We start from the raw sequence: 16148 nt of genomic DNA on the forward strand, positions 1-16148 counted from the left end.
AATACATACATTTGTCGCAATTTACAAAGATCTTCTTAATTTGTCCATAAATTATTACCTATGACATGAGAAATGTCATATATGTATGTATTTTGTAGCTCCATTGCCAAAAATTTGTATTATTCTCTACATTGAGAAAAAAACCCTCCAATCCCTCCAAACTATATGATTTCTTTCACCTTGTTTATAAACAGGAATTACTTTAGAAATTTTTAATACACTAGGATAAGTATTACATCTAATAGACAAATTAAACAAGATGGTAAGATAACTAAAACACATGCACAATCATTAAGTACAAATGCAGGGATTTTATCTGGGCCCATAGTATTTCTGGGTTAGTTTTTTTTAAGGCTGAAATCATCTCTGCTTCTGTGAACTGATTCAGTTCATTTATGTTGTATCGTTGTTCCAGAGAATCGAACATTTCAAGAATAAATTTCAAGTATAAATGAGATATCAACAATCTAAGAACATGTGATTACAAAGGAGGTTGTGCGTAATGCAATGCTGCCAACCGCATATCACTATTTCCATTAGCGCGTACTTCAAAAAGATCCGTTATTTTCTGAATAGACCTCGTACAGCTAAAAAAAATGAATTACCCTAAATATTCTTTTAACTGTCGCAGGTATCTTGAATACTATACAAGAAAAATATTTCCTGTATGTGCAGACTTCTGATCATCACTGTATTAGTGTTTTATTGAATTTTAAAATTCACTTCCAGTAAATACGGTAGCAAACGGTAGTGTACATTTTTTCCCCGCCCATTTGCGTCACGAACAAATGCAAAATGTTCCGATGTTCCATCGTAAATATAATTTTAAGTCAACGTTATGCTGGTATAGTGTACAATTCGTGAATCCCTTTGTATGTGTGTAATTTCAAATTTATGAAAAACAATACTAATGATGTGTATTTTTACTAAGACATAATTATACAATTATTACATTCTACGTATACTGGTATGTGATGTTTGTATATTATTTATTTCAAGATTAATGAACTACAATATGAGGATTCCATAGGTACGGTGTTAAAAAAGTAAGTGTGCTTTTAATTAAAATAATAATGATAATACATAGCTTACAAGAAGAGTTATTTTGGCATGCAATATATAGGTTAGTTGAAGCTTATTTGTTTACTTGGATATATGTTTGTAACATATTTACTACCTACACTTTAATTGTCTGCATATTTTGTCAGTGAAATAAAATTCCAATATTAAATAATCTCTTCCACGAAAATGTGTTGATTTAATAAATAACTGTTATCTAAAAAGAAATATCACATAACTTGATTGACAGTTTACTAATAATCAGATTTCAAGAGAAAACTTTGCTTTCGTACCAAATGCACTAGTAATTAATGTTCACTTACTCTTTGGAATTGAATATATATTGTTATATCTACCCATTTTTTATTTAGGTAAAATGATTAAGCTTTCTAAGATAAGTAAGAAATTTATTTCAATAGTAACAAAAGTTCTTGTCTCTAATGTTCTAGTGAAACTAAAACTAACCCACAATTAACATTTTTCTACTATAGCAATTCAGTTCACCTAATTTAATTATTTACCTGAAATAAAATACTTGTTACAGCTGAAATATTAAATTACTACAATATTACGTTACGGTTAATTAAAATTACATTTAGCTGAAAGTTGTAGTAACAGTAACATAGTTTAGTTATTACTGCAAGATACTTTAGCCAATTTTTTTCTCAGTGTAGTCGTCTTCATATTTTCATCCTTTTAAATTAATGAAGTTTTAGTGTCAACTCAATAAAAAAGTAATCTTTTTCAATTTACAGCAAAAATTTTACTGTTTTGTTGTAAGGTGTTTTTATTCCAACTGAAAATGTTGTTAATGACAGATGACACATGGCGTGGGCCGTTCTAACTAGAATTTGAATCAATTTTGAATGATTTTCTCATTATCAGTGAACACAATGATATTTATTCATTTCATTAGGAAGTAATGCTTGGACATATTGTTTAAAATTAACTTTATGTAATATGTTATCAATGTAAATATCCCACCATTCAAATTTTTCCGACGTGTTGCGGGGTATTAAAAAATCAGTTAGAAAGTTCAACACGTTAAATATTAATGGATTGGATATCATGAATCATGCTTAGTAGTTGCGAGTTTGGAAGCAGTTTACGCCAAATTGCTTCACAAAATTCTGTGTTCCAGCTAACAGCACTTGTTACCAGCTACTGTATTATTAAAGGTCATGTGTCACCGTGGAAATACAGGTGAGGAGAGCAGAACACTTAACGACGTCAAATCACGGACTCGTAGAGAGAATTCCCTGAAAACACGTCTGTTCGGCGTGTTTTTCCTTTATTTTTCCTTAATTTACAACCACGTGCTTTCGCAAACGAAATGTATTCTGATATTTCACTATTTTGTCTTAAATTATGTGCCACTAATGTAGATAAAATCGTTCCCAAAATGGAACGCTATTCTTAAACTTAATTTAACTTATTGTTAACCTAATATTGGATATTTTCCATTTTTCCAATTTATTCCCAACAGATTTTGGAAAAGCATAATTAAAATATCAAATCGGTAAATTATACATAGTGTTTACATTACTTTTTATGAAAAATTATATTTCCTCATATTAAACTAAACTACATAAAAAATAAAACAACTTGTGACTGACCTAGGTGAAAAAGAATTATAAATCTTGATAAACAGGTACTAGAAAATGATTCGTATACATTCGATCTGCGTCTACATCATTTCGTCTACGTTCACCGTAAAGTAAATATACCTATTAACGACCCCCAGAAATAGGTACCTAACACTATGTCTTAAATAATAACCATCCAACAGTTTAGCAGAACTATCTTGTGTTATACTGACAAATATTCAAATTTATTTTGAATCGGCCAGTATAATATTTATTCTTTAGTCAAAATGTGCGTTAGAATCCAGTTAGTACGAGCGAAAATATACACTACAGTCATTGGTGGTGCAGATTAGTTGAAATAACGTTGTGGTGGTTGTAAAATATTGCTAAAGTTATTCTAGAAAGTACACCTGTTAACAGGATTAATAAAAAAATTCAAATATTTACGTACTTCTGTTTTGTAATATAATGTTACTTTAAATTATTCTAAGTGGCATGTTTAGTTTAATTTGGTTATAGAACTTTTAATAAATAAGTTTAAAATGGAAATTTGAATGGTTTTTCTATAGCTTATTTTTTTCAAAAATAACTTTGTATTCAATTCTTACAGCTTTAGTGAATATATAAACCAATAAAAATATAGTTATAACTACGGCTGTCAGAGAGAGCCGCAATTCAATGGCGGGTCAACCGAGACATGCGTGAGCCACTGCCGTGGCTTTTTACGTTCAAATCACGTTAATATACTCTATATTTAATTTGTTGCTTTTTGATAAATAATGCGTACGCCTATGTCCCGCGGCTCAGTTCTGAGAGCCCTAGTTGTAACCTATGCACTTCGAATATTTGTAATAAAATTTCAATTTACCGTTTAATTTTGTTTCGCTTTACTATGTTCTTTTGTTAGTTGCTGTTGTTATTGTTATGTAAATAAAGGTTACTGTGTTAAAAAGTATTAAAAAATTCAAGGTTTCGCATGGCTACTTGATTTTTTCATTAAAATTATAATTATATGCAATATCTTGATTATCTATTTATGAAAACCCCATAAATTATACATCGTTATAAAGAGAATTTCCCTTTCCTTCTAATGAAGCAAAAGATCAATATGGCGTCTATAACAAAAACGAAAGTTAACTACTACTCAACACACAACTTTAGAGATACGTTAATACTGACAGCAAAAATAAATTGCACACATCATTTAATATCAGATTACACATTTTTGTCTGGAAATTAAAAAAAAACAGGTGAAATACGACTAAAAAAAGAAACAGCTAAAGTCGGTTTCCTTCGAATATCCATCGACACTATTCGGAATTTTCTATAAAAGTTCTTTGCAAAAAGAGCAGTGCATGCTTTGTGTCACCTAGAGTACCTATGTCGATTAGTTTACGCTCTCGAACGAAGTGCGGAGGTTCTGGCTCGACAATCTTCTCTTCAATAGATTTTTTCGTGCTTTTGCTATTTTCTGTTCTAATTCTCAAGCACTTATACTTTATGTTGGACACAAATTTTTCTTTTCTACCGATTCTGTTCTTCATCCGACATTTTATAGAGAAATTTGGAATTAAATAACAAACTAGTAGGTCACTAAACCTAATAGACACCACGGGTGTTATAGGATAAAGATGCCCTCGGCACAATGTCGACCTCGACGCACTATTATTCACGTAACACACTAGATACCTTAATTACTACTTTCATTCAGTTCAGTATTGTTTCAATTATCCTCAAATCTAGAAAACGATGTAAATAATTGACTGGATCGATCAATGTCAATCAATGTATAGGAACGCGGTGCAAATTGCATACTGCTTCCGCTATTAGTATGTTGTGCAAAGTGGTTTTACATGTTTTAGAAGCGGTTTATTGACAAACTACTGGTAAGCTTGTCCAGTTAGGAACAAGTTATAAAAAAATACATGTATTACGCTTAACTTTTCTAGTAAGTGTTGCATAAGCATTCCTATTTAGTATTAAAATACCTATGATAATAATTTCGAAAATAATTGGAATTTATCCACATCTTGTAGTGTAGTTTATGAGTATAATATTGTTCAGAACAGAGAAGTTGATTCAGATAGAAATCTTGTATTATCATGAAAAACCAAAGTGTTAGATTTAGATCACCACGGGTGTTACAGGATAATTATACTTTTGGTACAGTGTGGCCTCGGCGCATTATATAACAGACTGGAAACTACACTGCAAGTTTGTTTATATTTAAGATTGCATTGTCTATTTTATATGACTTTTCATTGCAAAACTCAGTAAAATGTGTTTATAATAAAATAAATATTTAATTTTAAATATTGAATCTCTTTTCGAATTTGATTTTGCTTACCGAAATTTCGCTATACATTGACTTAAAAGTCTACATGTGACAGTTTATTTTGTTGTTTAACAATTTTAGTATATCTGGTATGTGTTTCTGTATTAATTTTATTTAGAGACATCATTATTTAGTTTTGTTTTGGATAAACCTAAGTCAGTAATACAGATTAACACATCAGTTTTGCAACACGGTATACTGAATACTTTGAAAATGTTGGCAAAACAATTTTTGGGCGTTTTACACCATAGGATGGTTAAAAATGGCCCAGATTTGAGTCAGAGGTGTTCTTTCTTCCACAATCATTACTATGCTCTCCGAGTTCATATCTCATGAAGCCACTGGATTGAATCAATCAATTTCGTTGTGAAATAATAGTCACCACATTGGGCAATATTTTGCCTGAAACCTCCTGAGATGAATCAGATTATCTATCTATCAAATGTAGTGTGTATCACATATCTCCTTTGTTTGAGAGGGCTTTACTACCTTCTTGCCTACTGCTGTTTTCTTCTGTTTCCTTGAATTTTTCTTTCCTTCCTATTTCTGTATTTTATCGCCATTCTTTTCTGCAAAAACGCTCTTCTTTGCTTTAATTTCAGGAGATGTGCATTTTGAACAGTTGTAGATATTGTCTTAAATTTATTTTTTTATCTCTGTAAAGATCCTTCTAAACTTTTTGTTCTGCATTGGTTGTAAGTTTGGGTAGGTTTCATTAAATCTTCTAATAATAATAACTTCATGTGTGTAATTATTTCTCTCCATGTTGTTTTAAACTGGTACAACAACAATTTCTTGACGTCAAATAATGGTTGACGGCTTTCGTTTGTTTTGTAATTTTCACAGACAACTTCGCAGTTAGGTAAGTACGAGTACGTAGATAATATTATCTTTTTCAGTAAAGTACCCAAATAACTTCATTTAACATAAAACTAGAAGAGATAAGTATAGGAAACCATAGTATGGATGGAAAGAGAATAAAATGGCACATTCAAATTTGAAAAAATATATGGGGTGTTTCGCTATAAAAAATCAAATTTACATGGATCCAATTGGACCAAACTCGAACTTGAATTATCACCACCCTGTATAAGATTCGGTAACTCTGAAGATAATATTATGTAGCTTAGGTATTTAGCTCCTGTTTCTGCAAATATTGTTGCGTTGTCTGTCTAATTATTTTTTTTCCTAAAAAGCTAAATATCTCGATAACGGATAATTTTATGAATAGGGAAACTTGATGTAAGTCACCTTAAAATGAAGCGTAGATTCCAAAAATGTAAAAATATACAGAGTGTTCCGTTTAAAATAACAAAGTTGATGTCAATCCGGTATAACCGGAAGTTATATAGGAATAAAATTATTAAATTTGAAAAGAGCATAACCAAAGACCCTGGTGTACCTACCAATTTTCAAAATTTAAATAGAGTAAGTTCTGAAATAATCTAATAGGGCACTCATTTTGAGCCACCGGGTATTTGTGGCATTTTGAGTAATATTTTTATTTAAATGGGTATTTATGCCAAACCGAAAAAAAAAATTAATAAATAACCCTTGGTACCAAAAGGACCAGTTGATTTTATAAATTTAGTTTTGCTAAACCAGAAACACGAGGTTTAGTGAAAAAGTAACGAGAATTGTTAATTTTCTCAAAAAGTATTTGCTTAATTTTACACTTATGCCAACATAGTTTCCAGTTTGAGAAACTGTGGTGGAACGTAGTAGGTAATACTCCTTGTTACTTGTATGACCGAGCAATAAAAATTCGTGATGAACTATTCATTGTAGTCGAAGAGAACGGTTGCCTTCTTTAGACATTTAGCCACACAAAAAATCGCTAAAAACACTGAGATAAGTATTACTTATTCGCTCCCTAAACACAAATTTACCGTGGTAGCTGCTTAAAAATTGACAGGTACGTCACTGACAGTGCTACCGATACACTAAAAAAGAATAAACTCAATAGACAAGATACAACACGCGCAATTTGAAAATTCCCGTTACTTTTTGATCAAACATCACACTGAGGACGTAGATAATTCGGTACGACACAATAATTTTGTCTCGGCCTCTTGCTCCAACTATAATAAAGACAATAATATATTTTTTTTTGAAATTTGTTACAATTTTATCTTCTATTGCGCCTGTCGCCCCTACCCGATAAATATTTGTGGCGTTGATAGTGCCGGCCGCTAGGCACGGCGTAAGTTTCCCATAAACTGTCGGCAGATATTTAAGAATCCATTTAGAGATCCCTACGAACTAATAACAAGCCATGAAAACAGCCTCCCGTTCGGCCAACAAAGCTGCTTAAAAGAGTCTAAGCCGAAAGACCAATACAATGTTTGTAAGACGCTGGTATATTAACAGGTAGACAATGGGCCTTCTCCAATTTTATCCTACTAAATACCTCCCTGCTGACCGACCGATCCATTGCAGATTCATGGCGAATTAGTGCCTTCTTTTTACGTTGTACGCTCCCAGGGATTACAGTTCGACGAGGCTTGCCTTCTTCCGACAAAAGAGAAATGTGTCAACAAGAATCATCGGCGGTGATCTGCCTCGAGTGACAAATTGACCATTAGCCACTTACAAATGGGAAGAGAGGGAGATATAGGTATTCGATATCGGTAGAAAACGTGTTTAGAGATACATCAAATATAACAGTTAAAATATCACATGAAACGGTTTTTTTACTGTACAGTTCTGATATGTCCTAATCTTATATCCTAAGATCAATATAGAGCAATGAGCCAGACGTGCCTTTAACGTCATTTATAAAAATATTGTTAATATTACACTAGTTTCAAATACAGAACAATTTCTGGGTTGGTTGCCACGTCATCGGTTTACGCTTCTTGACGTTTCGAGAGACATGTCGTTCTCTTCTTCGGAGGTCACATTAAAACTGAGTCAATCATTCATTCAGCGGCAATTGAAGTTTGATCTGACATTTTGCTATTTGACAAAAATAAATCCACTTTATGTTTTAATGCACAGTTATTCGCCATAATCACAATCTGGGGATGCTGGTGGACATTCGTTTTTTATAATTAAACAAATTCGTTACTGAAGGTAAATCTCTTTTGCACAATTTTTGTCGCTTGCTATTTTTTCCATTTTAAGTATTGGTAAAATATATCCTAGTATGAAATGAAATTTTACTTCTTCCTAGTTACTGTCAACATATATTATAATAAAATACATACATGCGTATAGAAAAAAAAATTTTTTTTTTCCAATTTTGGACCGTTTAATCTAAATCAGGTAATTTTTCTGGACAAGATAATGTATCAGGAAGATCTTAAAAGTGAAATCATTTCAGTTATTCAAAAAAAAATGAAAAATCTAATTTATTTGCTCAAGTTTAGATCAAAAAACTTAAAATTACATTCGGTTTAATAAGAAGGTCATCACTAAATAAAATGAACGTTTAAATTTTCTTAGTAACAAGTTCTACAGAGGTTTTAAAACTAATCCTACCTCTCTATACTGTCAGCATTTCTTTAAGGGTTAAAAAAGCTTGTGGGAATATTGTAAATCAAAAATGATAATTTTAGTAAATATATTTTCCAATATAAGCATTTCAAAAATAATATTCATTTTGGGATTGTCGATAAAAGGTGCTAGTTACATTTTAGACATTGTTCTAATGTGACCCAAATGTTTTTGTTGTTCCCATAATAATAATAATGAAAACCCATTTGGTTCTGATAAAAAATGCTATATCATCTGGAAATCAAAAACCTAACGAATCTTGGAATAAAATTAATTGAAATACAATGTAAATTAAGTTAGGAATAAGATCAATACTACTGCTAAGTACGTATTTTTGGCATTTTAAATGAATTTTTCTTTTTTGGATGTCTAGTTACAATTCTTTTGATCATCTAACGCGTAGTTGGGATGAAAAGACTACTTCAACTTAATTTGTAATATAAATACCTCCAGAACTAAGCAATTTGTGTCGTACGTGTTACAGCAACTGATTTTATGTCAGTTTGTTTGAAAGATGTAAAGAAGTAAAAAGAGCTTATAAGATATAAAGTCGCTAATTCCCGAATTTTGAATTTCATGATCTATTTATAGATCATAAAATCAGATATGCTTTCAGCACTAATGAACAGACCTTTGGTGACGCTGCATCTAATTAAAATAAAATGTAAGAAAACATTAAGCATCAAAATAAACCCTTTAAATAAAATTGTTCAAAAGAAACTAAATGTCACATAGATCTTCATTTGCCAGAACTGGTTCATGATATCATTACGACTACTGCCAAAATAGCCCTTCTGATTTGGAGAGCAGAAAAATAAGTGTAGTATTATCATAGATTAGCTATCTCTGGAAGGTGTCCATAACGGAACCATCGGAAAATGAATGATTTCCAGGCTGGTTGCCTCGTCGTCGATTTACAACTCTTGACGTTTCTAGAGACATATCGCTCTCTTCTTCAGAAGTTACTCTGAAATTCAACCATTAACGACACCCGGAAGCCTACAAACAAAATTATCAAATAGAGCAATGAGCCAGACATGCATTTGACATGCATTTATAAAAATATTGTTAATACCGCATTTGTTTCAAATACAGAATATTGGCTGAACAATTTCTGGGTTGGTTGCCACGTCATCGGTTTACGCTTCTTGACGTTTCGAGAGACATGTCGCTGTCTTCTTCGGAGGTCACATTAAAACTGAGTCAATCATTTATTCAGCGGCAACTGAAGTTTGTTTTGAAATAAATCCACTTTCTGTTTTAGTGCAGTTATTAAAAAATCCATCGCAAAATATATAAATCTAGACTTAAATTGAATTACGTACACCTTGAACATAACATGATTTGATAAAAAGTCACTGGGATTCGAATCTGGGATGCTGGTGGCCATTATTTTTTTATAATTAAACAAATTCGTTATAGTCCAATTAAATTAGCCTTTAAATCGCAATTTGGTTAACTTGCCTGAATTTTTGATATAAGTTAGTTTAGGGTATATAATAACAATAAATGACAGTAATTTTTGTTTCAACCCCCGGCCAGGGGTGAAAAAAGATAAAATAAAGGGGTTTTTCAATATAACTCAAAAGGGGTCAGAACTAGAAAAAAAAGTTTCTTATAAAAGTTGTAAAGCATAAAATTCTACATATGGTATATTGACTTTTTTTATACCATTAAAATTAACAGAGTTAGGGAGACTAGAAGTTATGGGATGATTTCAGAAATTTAATATCATTATATCATAACAAGCAAAAAAATTAATGAATTTCATAATTTTTTTTTCAATCTACTCTAAAAAATGTAAACTTTCTGTTCAGAGAAATAGATATATTTTTTAATTTTTANTTGTTCAAAAGAGACTAAATGTCACATAGATCTTCATTTGCCAGAACCAATATCATTACGATTACTGCCAAAATAGCCCTTCTGATTTGGAGAGAAGAAAAATACGTGTAGTATTATCATAGATTAGCTGTCTCTGGAAGGGGTCCCTAACGGAACCATCGGAAAATGAAGGTTGAATGATTTCCAGGCTGGTTGCCACGTCGTCGATTTACAACTCTTGACGTTTCTAGAGACATATCGCTCTCTTCTTCAGAAGTTACTCTGAAATTCAACAATTAACGACACCCGGAAGCCTACAAACAAAATTATCAAAAAATTAAGCTTAAACAGGTTACACCTGCAAACCTTAGTATATTATCTACACAATCTGGGCTTGGTCGAGGAAGCTGAGTGCTGGTTCTGCTTAGAGAGTGAGGAAACGGCGAAACATATTATGTATCTGTACTGGGGGATGGACCAGGTTCTTAATATTCGGCAAAATATAACTCTTCTGGGGGGATATGAAGGAAGTTTCATTCAGCAAGATCGTAGATTTTGTTAAGAAGGTAATGATAATGTTGGGTAAGACATAATTTAAGGAAGCCACAATAGACCACAAAGTAGTAGTGAAGGATTAGTTTTTAGCTGACTTACTATAAATCTAACCTAACTAGTGTCACTATTTGACAAACTCTAAGAACGAGAATTGTTTTTATCTTGAAAACAATTGGTGATTTTTAAATTTTTCTAGTTTCATTGTAAATTAAGTAAGTAATCTTTCATCGTTTAAGCATTTAGGTACAAATAGCAAGATGTGAAGGACTTTTAGATCGTATTTAAATCCAGTACGATGTACTTTCAGTACAGTTTTGTAGGTTTGAAGGGATAATGATTGGTAATTGTACATATCATTCCTAAGAACTTTGTCAAAAATTTATGTATCCATCGTAAGATGAAATCTCCTTCTGTGGCACATCTTCCACTGTGGTCAGAGGGGCTCTGGGCAAATAGATTGAGTCAGAACTTCAAGGCCAGGCAAACCCGTACGGAGGAACTCATGGGCTGTCCTTTGCAGAAAAGAACGAATGAGTTGCTGAGCTCGAAGGAAAGTGACGGGACTTATTATATGGACACTACCACTTTAGGAAACATCTATACAACCTAAGGATTGTAGACAGTCATCTGGTCTGCCGAGGATGTGACTTGGCAGTTGAAACTTGTATGGGTACCCTGGGCGAGTGTCCAGGATTGCAAGTAGTTGAATGACACTCCTGGGAAAATCCTTTTTGAAATCCAAAGAGCTGAGAGAAGTGTCGGCGAATAATCTTTTGCACTTTGTTAAGAGGACTAAGCTACTGGCTGAAGAAGTTTGAACAGTGGTACGCACAATAGGCTTGATACATATTAACTCTTTGTTTTGGGTCGGTAAAATTCAAATTCAGCATTTGCCAATTGAAAACGAAACTAGAATTATGTAGTTTCCTCAGTGTAATAAATACAAAATTTAGCCAATATAACTTCTTACATTTGCGTATTGTGATTTTATCACGTACTGATAAATTTTGCCAGAACCCTAAAACCGGATATTTGTACTTATGCGAATAACATAATGCAATCGTAGGTTAGTGTTGATATGGTCATTAGTTCACGTCGTAATTGGGCCGTTAAATATAATATATTGTACATTTTCAGTGGTCCAGGTATTCTACTTTACAACAAAAAGCGTTCACCACAAGGCGAGTACGTAGTCCGAGATTGTATTCCGATTCGACACGTGTCGTGCACTTGAGTTATGGCAACAACAAAAAGCGGTACCGGTGCTAGGATATTAATTTAAATTAATGTCGTTCTAATAACAATAAAAGTGTAAAAAGTCGGTACCGCAAAACGGTCTTATTAATGGAAAAAACTTGTTGAATTGAATGAATAATTGGTATTGTGTAATTCCTGTATGAAATGATTTATCTCAATTTACTTACAGGCGGTATCACAAAAGAAAATGTATTTGTCGTGTTGAGCGATAACGTAGTATAAAAATCGTTTAATTCATTTGTTAAAGGAATTATAAATAGTTTTTAATAGTAGATCTGGTCAAGGTAGGGCGCCACTTTGAACAGATATGCGGGGTGCCCCATTTAAGATTAATTATTCCGTAGCTCTGGTAATATAAGCAAATCAAAAAATTGTTTGAAATACATGCATCAACTCACTTTCTTCACATTTTAAATTTATTTTCAGTTATACAGGGTGCCCAATGTCTTCTGTACGTTACCTAACTTCAGATTTTCATTTGGAATAGGTACCTCGACAGAAAATATATTTTTTATATTTTTGAAGAAATTGGCGTTAGCGACATTTTCGAAATTATTAAATATTTCTGGAATTAAACATGATGACAAGATGTAGTTTTCACATTAATTTGAGCATGGAAAAATCTATCGTGTACATCTTCCACTATATTTAAAAGAAAAAAAATAATAATTTGAGTCCTTAAAACCAGGAATATTGATTTTTTTTAATAAGACTTTTTATTAAATTTAATATGGACGGATGCAAAATTTAATTTTCTTTCCGATTTATTAAGGAATGTCAATTTCTCATAGTTTTCGAGATTTTCACGATTTTTCATATTTTTGGTTGCTATTTCAACATTTGAAAAAGATGCAACGTTCTAATTGAATTTTAGAAACTAAAATGGACTGTTAAAGTGATGTTTGATCTAAAAGTTACAGCTTGATAAAACTCAACTTATCCGCGAAATCTACAGATTAAGAAAATAGTCCTCAGTAAGAGTGACAACGAGGATAATAGCAGCTCGATAAAAACAAATTTTTATATTTCAAATAAATCTCCTCAAGGAGCCTCATTTTAAGGAGCCTTATTTAAAAAATATTTTCACTATTCTGGATTGGGAGTAGCGCTATTATTGGTACCCGTTTTTTAACGCAAATAACATGGAAACGGTACGTTTTAGACTCAATATCAAACTGGTCCTTAAATTCAAGGAGAAATTCAAGGAGAAATTTAAAAAATGCAATAATACATGGGATATTCCATTTTAGAAAGGATGTTATGTAACGCCCAGAGGAAATAAGATACCCTGTATAACATAATATGAATGAACCCCAGGATTTTGATTCAGGACAGGTCCTTCACCTCTTCCCCTTGCAACTCTTCGGTACCAAAGATTTTGTGCCTTAATCTCCAGAAGGCCGCGTAGTCTCCCAGAAGATGGATAGGAGTATACTTCCCTTCTCCACAATTCAGAAATAAAAGGTCCTCCTCAATTCCTTTTAAGCTTAAATGCTTCCTAAGAACCCTCACCATTTGGTTTAGGTTCTTCGACCAAGGCTCAGCATCCATCTCGTCTTTGTCCAACCTCCAGTTTTGACGTAATATGTGATAGGCCCATTTATTAAGGGCTACGTTAATGCTGCTTCGTGTGAATCCGAGTATTGGTTCAGGTCCTTGGCCAGACCTCCTTGGTATGCTCTCTCATTGCCAGAGATACCCATGTGGCACCGAACCCAGACCAACTCTACCTCTCTTCCTCTGGCCAGTCAAGCCATGGCATCTCCGCAGTCTAGCTAACTTCGTTATTATTGGAGATAGAAAATTAGTTAAAGTGCCAAAGAGGTAACAGTGTGTCTGCTGATTAACACAATAATAAAATGAAAAACTCATAAAAAATTGTATTTGCATGATATTTGATTAGAACAAGTCTCAATAATATAAGTTTGATGAATCTATATTTAATAGTATAGAAAATATTAATCAGATTAGATGTATTTGACATATTGAATATATTTACTTAAATCACCACAATATTTTCCGCATATCGGAACGTGTTCTAAATATAGAGCGTACCAATATTCCGTGTACATTGAAGAATTACAGATTCTTGAAATCAAAATAGGATTATTTAAAATAAGCTCTATCCAGTTCTGTTTCGTTTAATTACCAAGATCAGAATTGCAAAAAAATATATTTTTTTTCCAAGTAACTCTAAAAATCTGTCCTATTTTATATATAATTTGGTATGCTAGTACTCGAGTATAGATAGAGACTTTGGTATGGCAACCGAAGCATTTGCATTTACATGATTAAAAAACATATTCCATACCATAAGTAAAATGGCTTATATTTTTTTACAGTTATCCTCTCAGTCCTTAATTATTATGAAGGTGAGGACTCAGGATATATCTATCTTGTAAATTTGTTGTATTTCTAATGATTTTTGCGAAATTATTTATTTTTTTAGTCATCACCAACACATTTTCAGGAACAGATCTGAATTATTAAAGAAAATTGATTTATTCAAGTTCAGAAATTTGAAAACGAATGTTCTTCCCCAAAATTATAGGAATTGTTCAGTATTATCAATAACACGTAATTCAGTGACAAAAAAAAACAAATGTTGCACTAATTTCAGATATTCTGTTCTACAAATTATGAACAGTAGTTTGCCATAGAATTTATTTAATTAATGCTTCTCAAATAAGAATAATTACAGATTTCACTATTTATATAAAAGCAACAATTTTCATTACCTTTTGTGAATGAACATTACATATATTAAAAGTCTCTAAGTTCCACACAAAGTGTTATTTTGTTTTTATATTAAATAAATCATATTTTTGCTGATAATTAAATCAGATTTGTTTCAAAACGCGTTGGATATAATAAAAAAAAATATTATGCGAAAACCATTAATCATTAAACCATTAAATAAATATTTTCTTATTAATAGTGGTATTTTCGCCATTTAAGCAAACTTAATTGATTAAAATCTGCATTTTAGAGCAAAGAAGCTAAAACTTTTTGTCAACTTTGATACCCTCTGGCGGCAAAATGGAGCAACTTTAGATAGAACTAACTATAGTTAAATCGTCGTATTTTGACGCTAAGAATTTGTAGTAGTTCCATGTACAGAAAATTGGGATACCCTGTATTGTATGTTTTCGTTGACAACAAATATCTAGATATGGAAAGTAACAACTTCATAATCATGTTATGTGGTCAGACATTTTTATGGAAAATCACTTCTTTTTATTGTGTTTGTATACACTGTAATGTGGATAAAATTTAATTTACATGAAAACCGTAGGTTTAACAACATTTAACATTTAATAAATTATGTACAGGTCTACGTAGCATCTATAAAGCTCGATTTCCTGCTTAGAACAATAATATTGAAAATTTATTAAATAGAACTGAATAACGTATCAATTTTATTTAGATATACTAATCATTCAGATCTATCTAAGAAGAATTTTCACAGCTTTATCAAGTATCCAGAAATAGATGCGTAAGTATAATTTTGACAATATTTATCTGATTTCAGTATTAATGATTCAAACGTAGTGCATTTTCTGGATGTTTAAATTAATATTACTTTTGTTATCTTTCAGATACAGTAAATAGATCTTTTTAGTAGTGACGTCACATACGCCAATTAATAGGCAACCCTTAAATAAAGGGATAATCTGGCAATATTAGAAATATTTAAGAAGTTTCAAACCCCATGTGACAAACTAAAAGAATGATAGAATTTATATATTTAAATTTATAGAACAATATTGACTTTTATAGTAATTAATAAATTAAAATTATTTCAAAGTTACTAAGCATGCGCATTAAAGATGTAAGCGAAGTAGCCTCGCAAAAGGATACCATTTAAGAAAAATTTGGTTCTGGTTAAGAGTATGTCTATAATAAACCACTTGAAGAAAAAAACACTCGATAAACAGACTGACACAGCAGAGCACCAAGAAAAACAACAAAAATAGTTGGTAAAACCAGAAAATGCCAAGATTAAACAAAAGAAGAGAAAATACGCTAATGAT

The 16148-nt window shown here is 31.8% G+C and overlaps 1 protein-coding gene across 1 annotated transcript in view; it reads left to right on the forward strand.

Moving 5' to 3' along the window:
* Window positions 1–860: 860 nt before the first annotated feature.
* The window catches only part of LOC108909614 (odorant receptor 94a-like), an 86648-nt gene continuing 71360 nt past the window's right edge, over window positions 861–16148 (forward strand). Inside the window, exon 1 of the mRNA XM_018714004.1 lies at window positions 861–1046. The gene's annotated coding sequence lies outside the window, so the exon portion shown is untranslated. The remainder of the gene's footprint in view (window positions 1047–16148) is intronic.

This window comes from Anoplophora glabripennis, unplaced genomic scaffold (assembly GCF_000390285.2).
Source record: "Anoplophora glabripennis isolate ALB-LARVAE unplaced genomic scaffold, Agla_2.0 scaffold9, whole genome shotgun sequence".
Lineage (NCBI taxonomy): Eukaryota > Metazoa > Arthropoda > Insecta > Coleoptera > Cerambycidae > Anoplophora > Anoplophora glabripennis.